General features: G+C 39.5%; 1 pseudogene; it reads right to left on the reverse strand.

Annotated features, from left to right (window-relative positions):
- Nucleotides 1-10,906: 10,906 nt before the first annotated feature.
- LOC149173895 (metacaspase-4 pseudogene) lies at nt 10,907-11,989 on the reverse strand (annotated as a pseudogene).
- Between the last annotated feature and the right edge of the window lie 311 nt (nt 11,990-12,300).

The raw sequence follows: 12,300 nt of genomic DNA on the forward strand, positions 1-12,300 counted from the left end.
GGACTCAAGCTTTCTCTGATCAGCCCTTTGTCAAGCAATTCTTGCACAAATGTTGTCAGATGATCATTAATAGTGGCAACACTAATAATTTGGTCTCTACAGAAGTGGTGGAGAAATTGAAGCTAGAGACAATGAAACATCCAACACCTTACAAGGTGTCATGGTTACAAAAAGGATATCAACTGTTAGTGAATGAATAGTGTGAAGTGGAGCTTCAATTGGGTAAGTATAAATATAAAATTGAATGTGATGTGATGCCAATGGATGTGTGCACATATTTCTTGGAAGACCTTGGCAATATGACAGAGGAGCTATGCATGATGGGAAAAGAAACTCCTACAAGTTTAGAAAGGATGGTGTAAATCATACGTTGCTGCCTCTACAAGAAGAAGATGCATCAGGAAAGAAGACTGATCCAAAAACTCTGTTATTAGGAGGAAAAGAATACTTGAAGCAGATTGAAGAGAATGAAGTAAATTTTGTTGTAATTTGCAAGCCCAAGGTAATAATGACGTCTACTAAAGTTTTTGATTTACCCATTGAAATTCAAAAAATGTTGGAGAACTATTGTGATATTATTGTTGATGATTTGCCTAATGAGTTGCCACCCATTAGATGAATTAGCCATCATATAGATTTGATTCCTGGAGCAAGTCTACCTAACAAAGCAGCTTATAGAATGACTCCTACAGAAAATGAAGAGGTTACGAAGCAGGTGCAAGAATTGCTTGACAAAGGGCTGATCAAAGAAAGCTTGAGTCCTTGTGCAGTACCAACAATATTGAGTCCAAAAAAAGATGGAGGCTGGAGAATGTGTACATATCCAAGAGCCATCAATAAAATTACAATCAGGCGCATATTTCCTTTACCTAGAATTGAAGATTTAATGGATTGCTTGAGTGGAGCAAAGTATTTTTCAAAACTAGATCTTAAAAGTGGGTATCATCAGATAAGGATAAGAGAAGGGGATGAGTGGAAAAATGCCTTTAAGACAAATGAGGGATTGTAAGAGTGGAGAGTAATGCCTTTTGGGTTGTCAAATGCACCAAGTACATTTATGAGACTCATGAATGAAGGTTTTAAAGAGTTTATTGGTAAATTTGTAATAGTATATCTGGACGATATATTAGTTTACAGCAGGTCTAAGGAGGAGCACATGAGACATCTGAATTATGTCTTACAAAAGCTATATAAAGAGAAATTATTGCTGAATTTGAAGAAGTGTTCATTCATGAAAGAGGAGCTAGTGTACTTGGGTTTTGTTATTTCTGCTGAAGGGCTGAAGATGGATCCAGAGAAGATCAAGGCATTCATGGAGTGGCCTTCACCCAAGAGTGTTTTTGAGGTAAGAATTTTTCATGGTCTTGCTAGCTTTTATAGAAAATTCATCAAGAATTTTAGTAAGATCAATGCTCCTATTATTGAGACCATAGAGAAAGATAAGTAACCATTTAGATGGACTGCTGAAGCAGAAGAAAAAAAAAAAAAATCAGTTGTTAAAGAAGAAGATCACTGAAAAGCCTATTTTGGTTCTACCTGATTTTAGTAAACCTTTCCAAGTAAAGTGTGATGCCAGCGAAGAAGCTATTGGAGGTGTATTAAGTCAAGAAGATAGACCTATAGCTTATTTTAGTGAAAAGTTGAATGATTCAAAGAAGAAGTATTCTTCTTAAGATAAGGAGTTCTATGTAGTTGTGCAGTCATTGAAGAAATGGAGGCATTATCTAATGTCAAAGGAGTTCATACTTTATTCAGATAACCATGCACTACAGTATATTATGCAGCAGCCAAAGCTTAGTAAAAAACATGCTAAATGGGTAGAGTATCTTCAAGGTTTCCATTTTGTTTTGAAACGTATAAATGGCCAATCAAATAAAGTTGCAGATGCCTTAAGTAGGAGAAGTATATTATTTCAAGAGAGTCAAGTCCAAGTGTTAGGATTTGATTTTCTTAAAGAATTATATGAGATAGATTCAGATTTTAAAGAGGCATTTGCAACTTGTAAAGATCTTGTTTTGATGGATAGGAGTAAATGGTTGGATTACTTGTTAGAAGATGGACTATTGTTTAAGAGAAATTAGTTGTGCATACCAAACTGTTCTATGAGGGAGAATTTAATCAAAGAGAAACATAGTGGAGGACTTGCAGGACATTTTGGTGTAGAGAAGACTTATGAGCAGTTACACAGAGTTTATTTCTGGCCGAAAATGAAATCTGAAGTGGAGAAGTATGTGAAAACTTGAAAAGTCTATCAATATGCAAAGGGAAGGAGCCAAAACACAGGTTTGTATATCCCATTACCAATTCCAGATAGGCGTTGGGATATGGTAAGTATGGATTTTGTGTTGGGTTACCAAAGACTCAAAGAGGTAATGATTCAATGTTTGTTGTAGTGGACAGATTTTCAAAAATGGCACATCTTATTCCATGTTGTAAAACTAGTGATGCTTCTCACATTGCTAATTTGTTTTTTAAGGAGGGTGTAAGATTGCATGGATTGCCTAAGAATATTGTCTCAGATAGAGATTCCAAATTTGTTGGACATTTTTGGAGGACATTATGGAAGAAGTTGGGAACTAAACTAAGTTTCAGCTCTACCTATCATCCACAAACTGATGGACAAACTGAAGTTGTGAACAAGAGTTTTGGAAATCTTCTAAGGATTCTTACTGCAGAACATCCAAAGAAATGGGATTAATTGTTGGCACAAGCTGAGTATGCATATAATGACTCACCTAATAGGAGTACAGGACAGATTCCATTCCATATTGTTTATGGAATGCATCAAAGAGGAGTAACTGAATTAAGAAACTTGGGAAAAGATGAGATGAGACGTGCAAAGGGATAAGATTTTGCTTCAAAAATGCAAGCAATACATGAAAAAGTGAAATAGCAGTTGCAGGATAGTAACATCAAGTACAAAACCAGAGCAGACATGAAAAGAAGAGAGGTGAACTTTGAAATTGCAGATCTGGTTTTAGCACACCTTAGAAAGGAGAGGTTTCTAAAGTGGGAGTATAACAAATTGAAGTTCAAGAAAATTGGACCGTGCAGACTATTGAGGAAATTTTCTGCAAATGCCTATGATATTGAGTTACCCCCTGATGTTGGAATATCACCAATTTTCAATGTTGCTGACCTGTACAAGTATGAAGGTGAAACTGCAAATCAAACAGAAAAGGATCAAGAGACCCAAGAGATTGACTGGGTAAAATATTTACCCACAACAAAGGAATTGCAGCCAGAAAGAATTATGGACAAGAAGGTGTTTAAGAAAACAAGAGGACAAGAATACTTCCAGTATTTGGTAAAATGGAAGGATCAGCCAATCGTTGAATCTACTTGGGTTACAAAAAACATGCTACAAAAATTGGGCAGTTCTGTAGATGAGCTCATGGACAGGAGCCCATGAATAATTTTTTCCTTAGGAGTCTGATGTAGGAGCATGTGACTTGGAGGGAAAAATCTTCAAACTTATTCCAAAAATCCAAAAAAAATCTACAGGCAAAGGAGTAGGGTCCTTTAGCCATCAATTTACATGCTTTTCTAACTTAGGATAAGGATAAATTTATGAATAAAGATCATGTTGTAATAATCGCTTATTGGATAAGCTGTAGTAAGCTTTATGGATAATTGCTTTAAATCGCTCTATGTAATTGGCATGCTTTTGTAAAGGATAAGGACCGAGAGGGCTTTATCTATTATTTTAAAAAGGAAATAACGGGACTTCTCTGAGTGGGTCGAGGTCGAAGACATTGTGATCTTGAAAAAAACCTCTCTATGCATTGGAATTTATGGTTCTTTGTTAACTGGTAATTGTATGCATGTATCAGTTTCAGTTGCTTCTTTTGAGTCTGAATATCAATGAACTAGCCTTATTTTCCAATTAATACTTCAGCTGAAGCCTTTAGATTGTGTTTCCTTCATATCGACGAGCCTAGCTTCTTTATTTGCTTTACAAAGTTCCGGGGGAAAAGTTCTATTTTACACAGAGAAGTCGTGAAAATACTTAGTCGAAGTAGAGTTCTGGACTTGAAATTTTATTGTACAAGGATTATACCCTCGTCGGGTTCGAAACCTTTATCGCATCGCAGAACCACCAGGGGAGCAGGAAGAACCTTTGGAACCACCAAGTGCCGAAACTTCGATAGCTCGAACCTGAAATACTATAGAGAAGGGTGGAAAAGCATATCGGGTCCGTGATTGTTATCGCGTCGCAAGATCGGAGCGAGAGGAGCCAAGCCTTTAGAATATTGGAGTCCCTGATTGTGATCTCCGATAACACTACGTTTTATCGCATCGGAGGAAGGAGCGTTGGAAGGGCTGATTATAACTGTCGATAGTGTTATCTAGGTATAATGCTTTTTTGAAGTGTTGCGTTGATAGTGTATTTCTTTGGAATTAACACTATAGTGGTTTTAAAAGCGCCGATAGTGTTGTTATGTTCCTTTGGAACAGAAGCCTGTCGACTATGTATTTTGTGTTGAAAACGTAGTTTCCTCATTTTAAAGCAACACTAGTATATTATTATAATTCTTATGGAATTATAGTCCGAAAGGAGGAAAACAGGCCAAGATATGATTTGTGCGGATAACAAGGGTTGGGGTGATCAGAGGAAAAACTCATGAAGCAGTCAATCTAACAATAGATGACTGATACACATGTTGAAACAGAAGGAGAAATTCAGCTAGAGTTGGAAGAAATTATATCAGGTTTTAATCACTTGTCCATATCACCTGCACCCAGGCCACCACCTTCAACCTCTGATCCAGTTCCCAGGGAGTCTCACCTGGAAGCATTGTGATCTCCTTAAACCCAATAATCGATTGTGTCTTCGATTTTGGCCTGCTAAACTCCCCGTTTAGCGCGGCTTGGATTTCTGCGATCCCTACATTTGGATTGTCATTAGAGTGTTTAATGTACCACGTCGGTGCACGGTCCTGCAACGTGCTCACCAGTGTTTCCTTCTTTATGTTGTCATCTGTGACTCCGTTTGCTTCCTATACTGCCTTTACCATGAACCAAAATTGGTCCGGATCTTCATTTCCTACTCCTTTGAATACCAGTAATTTCATTGCGCTCACCATACTAAACTGGGTGGGTGGCAGAGGTGGTGTGGGCGGAGATGGAGGTGATGATGGTGAAACCGGTGGTGGTGTAGGTGGGGGTGTTATGCATAGAATTCGCTGCCTTATTAGACTGATAGCGCTTCTCAGAGAAACTTTCGCGAGCTCCTCCTTGCTCTCTCGCGAGGGTGAAATCAAGGGACTAGTCTCTAATTCTTTGCTACTTCCATTTTTGTAGATTTTCCCACTTCGCGTAGTCCCAAACATTAATTTATTCGCATAACTCGTTTTTCCCACAGTAGCATTTTAATCCAGGTATTCAAATATTTAATGTACTTACCTCGCGGTCCTTTGAGGAAACGTCGTTCTGCCTCGTTGTAGCTAACTGATGTGTCTATCACGAACTCAGTGATGAACCCTCCTATAATCCGATCAAGCCAATGGTCCATAGCTTGCGCGATCTTATCTTCCGATGCTTCTAGTCTGCGCACCAATTCCAAAGTTTACACGATTGGTTTGTCGAGCCTACACCTCCCTTGAATGTCTGCTAGCTTCGTGATCCACTCTTACAACTCAGAAGGGAAGGATGCAAAGAAAATCTTGTGGATTTCCGTATACACATAGCACTCTAACCACTGTTCCTTTGATACTTGCGGATTCCTGTTTTCCTGCGCCGTGAACTCGTGAATTTTTCTGTCCAACCACTTTTCAATTTCTTTCTTGGTCGGATTCTAGTGACACGACATCAGACATCCCTTATGCAGATCCCAATCCTGGCAACAGAACCATTTGTTGGCTTAGTAAGGCCTGACCCAGGTTCAGAAGTGATTTAACCAAACAAATCTCGACACTACTGGCCCTTTCGACAACAGTCCATGGAGTGCGAACTGAGGTCTCACCCGAAGTAGTATGGGAGGGTGCTAGAACCAAGTTTCCGCACCCTGGGGATGTCTGATGATTTCAAGTGGTCCACGGTTCGATCCAGCGTGCACGTCACTACACACACTTACCCGTACCTTGTAGCCTGAGATGCTGCCTTCGTGCAGCCCTAATCAGGGGCCGAACAGTGTTATTACCCAAGTCCCTACTCGCAGTCCGATATTAGTTGATTTACTTAACTTATTTGTACGCTTTCAATTATATTTAACAATATTCATAATACAAGTGTGTGAAATAACTAAACAATATAATTGCAAGTAACATCAAACATGTAATAACTTAGAACAGATACACAGAATTGGTAACATAACTTCTCTTTATTATTCTCTTCCTTCAGTTACAGACTTGACTCTACCCTGTGCACTTAGCTGCAGGGGTTCGCGCACTCAGTTGCGGACTCTACCACACCTCTGCACACTCAGCTATAGATCCTCTTCCTACTACTACGACCCAAGATACTTAGACTTTTCCTCTACACTTTGCTAACCATCAAATTCCATCCATTCATTCAATTCTTATTTTCTTCTCTACTTTACAACTTAGAGCCTCGCTCTACTTATACAATCCCACAGTCTGCGGACCATGGGTAGGCCAACACTACATTCAACACTTAGGTCAGACAGCCCTATGACTCTTAACATACAATTCGCGCTCCGCGCCCCCAATTTGCAGAGCTTTATAATAATATTCCTCAAAACTTGGGCTTTGAGCCCCAAAACATGCTGTGGGGGGATTCCATGCCCAACACAAGGGGCCAAATTATGATGTGTGCATGTCATAGGGCCCTCCAAAGGCTCAATAACATCTTGAAGTGCCATATTGAGGAATAAATTCCTCATAATATGATGGACAAGGGGGTGGCCCCTTGTTTTCCAAGTAGAAGACATGTCGTGCTCTCAGTGGGTCTAAAGACACATCAATGACTCCATGGGTCTCCATATGAATCGGAGATGCCTATAGATCCTTCACAATGGTCCAAGTGGTGGAATGAATGCTTCCATAACATCGTACAAGTGTTGGGACACCTGCCAAGAGTGTGGGGCTCATGTGGGGGCCTGTTGGGCATAGTGTACCAATCATGTCACCATCATCCCAAAAATGGATCGTTAGTAGTCTGTGAACATCCATGAATATCTGTGGAGTGTTGTTTGTTTCTATGGAGGCCCATGGATCTCTATGCACACCCTACATGTGCTAATGTGGACCTTTGGGGGTCAAGATCCCATATAGGGAAGCCAAACCCAAATGGAAACCACCAGCAATCCTGCATAAGATCTGATGTATCCCCTAGGCTTCCAATACAATCAGTCATTAGAATAATCAGGTAAAAGAGCTTACAAATCATGGATAGAAAAGTGGGCACTTCATAATGGCATGCCCTTCTGTAGTGGCCTTTGGCATGTGCTAATGTCTCCAAGCTCCAAAGGGGGTTAGCCAAGTACCTTATTACATGGTTTTAGCCTTGAAAGGGGATATTATGTCCAAGGTACATCCTTTTAATGGGGGTGGCAAGTGACAAATAGGTGATATGGAATAGGGAATGAGAGGGGAAACCCTGGGCCACATAATGGGGCATAGGGGTAGCTAGATAAGGGGAAGCCCATACCTGGTATATAATGTATAGGAGGGAGTAGTCATGGTACATGAGGTGCCATGACCTTGACTTTTGCACCCTTCTTTATATTTCTTTTACCTTTTATGAATTTTCTTTAACTAACTGCCCGGGGCTCAAAGGACAAGAGCATGATGTGTATAATATAACAATGATTACCCCCTTTGAGGCAAGGCGGTTCATTTCCCTACAGGGGTTGGGACAATCATGGTTTCCTGAATGATAGAGGAGGCTCATCTAGGGCCTATGGAACTAGGGTGATGGCCATGGATGGGGTAGGGATCATGTGTTTTTTTTTTCCGATGTGCTAACTATTTTTGTGTTGGCCATCTTTTGCATTTTGTGGTACAATTTCCTGTTAAATGTGGCCAATTATACTTTTTCTTCTTTTTTAGTTGCTTCAACCTCTGTGGCATCATTCTAAGCTTGAATTAAGGTGGGAGCAAGGGGAGAGGGAGGCTAACCCTATGTGGACCCAAAATGGGAATGTGGACCGAGGTGAGAGAAATGATGAATGGGGGTATAGTGAGTGGAAAGGGAGTAGTATGTGCGGGCAAAGGAGCGGGACCACAAACCCAAAGTTAGGGTTTCCCAAGTAGTAACACCCTAGAACCAAATGGTCAATAAAGGAGATCCCATGAGACTAAGATCCAAGGGTAACAACCAAAATAGATCAAGGAGACAAGAGTACAAACTAAGAGGGGAAGAGAGAGAAAGAGAGAGAGAGAGGAAGAGGGAGGGAGGGAGATAGAGATAGATAGATAGATATGGAGAGAGAGTGTGTATGTTTGGGGGCTGAGAGAGAGAGAGAGAAGGGGAAGAGATAAAGAGAGAGAGGAAGAGGGAGAGATACATAGAAAGATAGATATGGACAGAGAAAGAGTGTATGGGGAATAATATAGAGAGATAAAGAAGGAGAGACAAAGGGAGATAAAGATATAAATGGAGGGGTCAAGAGGAAAGGAGAGAGAGACAAAGAAAGGGAGAGAGAGAGAGAGAGAGAGAGAGAACATGACATGTGTTTAGGGGGTTGAGATAGAGAGATAAATACAGATAGACGGAGGGAGATATCGATATAGATGGAGCAGGGGAGAGGGAAGAAGAGAAAGATAAAGAAAGGGAGGGAGAGGTGGGGAGAGAGAGACGAGGTAGAGAGAGAGGGGGAGAGAAAGAAGAAGAGAGGGAGGGAGATAGACATAGAATTTGCATTGATTTCAGTGTATATGTTGATTTATACTCCTATTTGATTGCTTGCACTAGATGCATTGGTTTCAATGTAGATATTGATTTCTAATCGTATTTGATCGTTTGCACTATATGCATTGATTTAGTGTAGATGTCGATTTCTAATCCTATTTAATACCTTACACTAGATGCATTGATTTCAGTGTAGATGTTGATTTCTACTCCTATTCGATTACTTGCACTGGATGCATTGGTTTTAGTGTAGATATTGATTTATAATCCTATATGATTGCTTGCACTAGATGCATTGATTTCAATGGAGATGTCGATTTCTAATCCTATTTAATACCTTACACTAGATGCATTAATTTGAGTGTAGATGTTGATTTCTACTCCTATTTGATTCATTGCACTGGATGCATTGGTTTCAATGTAGATATTGATTTCATAAACCTCTTTGATTGCTAGCACTAAATGCATTGATTTTAGTGTAGATGTTGATTTTTAATCCTATTTGATTGTTTGCACTAGATGCATTGATTTCAGTGTAGATGTTTATTTATGATTTGATGCAACTAGATGTATGATGTACATTAATTTCAAAGTAATTAGATTAATAGTGTGCATTGATTTCAGTGTAAGAACGTCTCTTCCCCCTCCATCTATATCTATATCTCCCATTGCCTCTCCTTTATCTCTTTATCTCACCCCCCAAACATACACTCTCCATATCTATATCTCTTCCTCTCTCCCTGTATTTTCCTCTCTCTTCTTCCTTTTCTCCCCCCCCTCCATCTATATCTCTATCTCACCCCCAAAACATACAAACTCTCTCTCAGTGTGTGTGCACATAAACATTATTCATGGCATGAATTGACTTCTTTGTTACAACAATTCAACGATAAACACAATATTTGATTTTTAATCCTACATAAAATGTTCACTTACCTTAAATGTAGTCTTCATAAAACTGTAAACTATTTGTAATTGGCTACATTCTTATTATTTTCATTTTCCATCATTCAACATTGTTAATCACTTTGCATTCAAACGCAGTAATAGAGAATAACTAATAGGTATGACGATAAGAATAGTAAAAGAAAATAGTTTCAGATTGATCAAAAATGAAGATTGTTTGTAATTCACTATATTCTTATTATTCACATTTTCTATCATTCAACATTGTTACATTGTCACTTTGCACTTTAAATTTTTATTTCATCATTCAAGTTACTAAAAGTCTCTCTCATCTCAAAAAACTTAGGTAACTAAGCAAAGTTAAAGTTAAATTGACCAAATTATTATTAGACATATTTAACATACTCAAAATGATTATATGTTCAACAAATTTTGTATGGCCACACTATTGAAACCCGCCTAGATCCATCTTAACCCCGAATCTATAAGCGCCGAGAGGGATCAAATCTCTCGAAGTGCAAACCTTTCATCAATTTTTAACTCAAAAAAGATATTTACACCTCAAAAAATTTGATCCCCTCAAAATTTGATAGATCCAAGAGTTAAAAAAAATTGAACTATAACTCTTTTCCTTCTAATTTTTCCTTTGCTTTTTGTTAAAATTCCAAACTTATAAAAAAAAATGGGACATTTTCCACTTAATAAAAGTTAAGAGAACCCTTGCGGCAAAACTTAAAGGAATCCAAATGTCTCTCGAGGTGCCGATCATTTGTGCTCGAGCTCTAAAATTTAAGGCTTATCGCATTTCGCGTTCCAAATGAACAGCTCTCGAACACTTCATTATCATGAACGACTCTCTAATAAACAATCTGATTCCAACTCTAATAAGAAATGCAGAAGACAGAAGTTTGGATCAAACACATGGGAGCTCACAGGTGCAGATCACTAGGAGCTCCCACCAGCAAATGCATTCGCTCAGTATTATTCATTAATCATCAGGAATTAAATAGATACATAGGCAAAAACAGATTCCTAATTAATAGGAATTGAATGTCAAATAAAGAGCAAATCATAACTATGTAACCTATTCTCCATTAATTTCTAACATCCCCCTTAATGGAGAAAGGGATTTTTAAACACACCTAAAATGTCCCTAAACAAATCAAACTTCAGTCTTCCTAGTGGCTTAGTGAATTGTGGTTCCTGTGGGATTTGCATCAACAGAAGTCTGGTCAGTTTGACAACCACTGACCAAAATTCCCATATCTGGAAGCCCTCTGTTGCCGAATCCAGCATAGACTTCTTGGGTACTTGAAACTTTCTCCTGCAATGCTGGTTTTACATACTCAGAACCCTCATCACTTCCATCCAACTTTTGCTTCAAAAATTGCTGAGCCAAATTTCCAATGGCCCCAAGGAGGCCACCATCATTATCACCAGATTGTAGTTTGGTCAGAAGAACCTTAACAAACTTCTTCACCTTGGGGCTTGCATCATCTCCAAATATGTCAAAAAGAGCTGGCCTAATTTTCCCAACATCAATGTCATGTCGACCAGTTTTCTCATTTAGAATTTCTATCAAGGTAGACAGAGGAAGAGAGCGGTTTTTAGCATGTCCTCTCCCGCGGTATTCTATCTCTTGTGTTTCTCCTTCATCAAATTCATGTCTATCCTTGTGTTCATGATGGGAAGGTAAATGAATACCTCGAGACTCAAAGGCATCATGGACATTCTCAGATAAAAGGTCTCTGAAGCCAAATCTACTGTGTTTCTTCTGCTCAGGCTGCTCATCCCCATCTTTGGTACTCTCTCCAATTTGCTCCTTTGCCCTCTCAATCAAGCCCCCACTATGATAGGAATCTGAAACTATCGTGCACAAACAGTCCCTTGGGACCTTATCAATAAAATCGCGAAAGTCATCATCTGTTATGATATTCATGTCACAGGGCACAATGCATTCGTCATAGCCGGTATCATCTTGGTCCCCTGTTTCAGCAGGCAGGTGAGTGTCATGGCCACTGTAGTGAAAGAAGATTATGTCTCCTGGCCGAGCGCTCTCGACCAGTGTTTTCCAGGCCCTCCTGATGTTGACTCCTGTGGGCTGAGGGTAGCTGTCATCGGTGTCTATGAGTACTCTTATGTTCTCCTCCTCGAACCCGTAGCGCTCCAAGAGACATTTGTACATTCTGTTCACATCATTCACGTACCCCTTCAGCTCTGCCTTGGTTCCTGGATAATTGCATCCCACCAGCACTGCTTTCTTAGTCATTGTTATTGTTTGGATCCACTCTCGAGCCCTTTGAATGGTGTCGGAGTCGATCTTCATTTTCTTCGGGTTTAGGGGCCGGGATAGCAATTGAAACGGAAGCATTCAGGTGTGAAGCGCTCCAATTACCTTCTCAGCAGGTACCATTGATGATGGATACCTGTTGTCCCGTAACAGATTTTCAGCAGACTTATTTGACGTCATCAAGGCTTGCTGAGGCGTACTTTTCACATCCAACTTGTAGAGTCCTCCTATGCGAATACCTGTAGCAATGGGCTTCATCTGATCCAACAAATATTTAATAATGCAATAAG

This window comes from Pinus tabuliformis, chromosome 4_2 (assembly GCF_031772625.1).
Source record: "Pinus tabuliformis cultivar Carrire ecotype Pingquan chromosome 4_2, CPIR1, whole genome shotgun sequence".
Lineage (NCBI taxonomy): Eukaryota > Viridiplantae > Streptophyta > Pinopsida > Pinales > Pinaceae > Pinus > Pinus tabuliformis.